This window comes from Plasmopara halstedii (genome assembly GCF_900000015.1).
Source record: "Plasmopara halstedii genome assembly, contig: Scaffold_208, whole genome shotgun sequence".
NCBI lineage: Eukaryota > Oomycota > Peronosporomycetes > Peronosporales > Peronosporaceae > Plasmopara > Plasmopara halstedii.
In genome coordinates, this window is record NW_020187129.1 from 317514 (window position 1) to 318222 (window position 709).

Below are 709 nucleotides of genomic sequence, written 5' to 3' on the forward strand. Positions count from 1 at the left end.
ACAACTAAGGTTTTGTTTCTCAGTCACAAGCAATAGCTGTGTTAACTTTCGCTGGTCTCACATGATTTCTGTCAGCAAAGATACCTACTTTGTGCTTCGATTTGAGGTGCGTTAGTTGACTTGTCAACTAAAGTGGCTTCTAGGCGAATTCCGAAGTACGTCTACGTGTATGAGTCAAATGTAAACGTTCTGTCACTCTTCCAGAGGATTGGGATTCTCACAAAGCTCATGATGAGAACTTTGGTTTAACCGAACGAACAGCAAAGGAAGTATTGTATTACTGAAGTGATGCATCTTATTCTTCTGTGGCAATCAAGCCAAATAATCAACAACGAAAACCTGCACATAAAGTGTCTTGTCTTCACACTGTCCTCACAACTCTGATGTCTGGTCGAAGTGTGGATAATATCATCGACATATGCTTCTGAAGCGCAGTTGTTCGATAAAACGTATCAAGATGGAATGATTATCGTGTTATCAACTGATTCGGGTGAAGTCAATCATGTGAAGTTGTATCACCCAGAGAGTTGGCCGTCCGAGAAGAAGCGAGAATTTTTGTTAAGAACGGAGCTTCGAGTCACCTTATGTCTTGCTCTGGTGTCGCGGCGCGCGCCGCAGCAAGCTAAATATTTTATTTGCAACACCAAAAAGACATACTCGTTTACGTAGAATGTGATCTGTGAGAGATGAAGCTTGTGTGGCGAGTTGC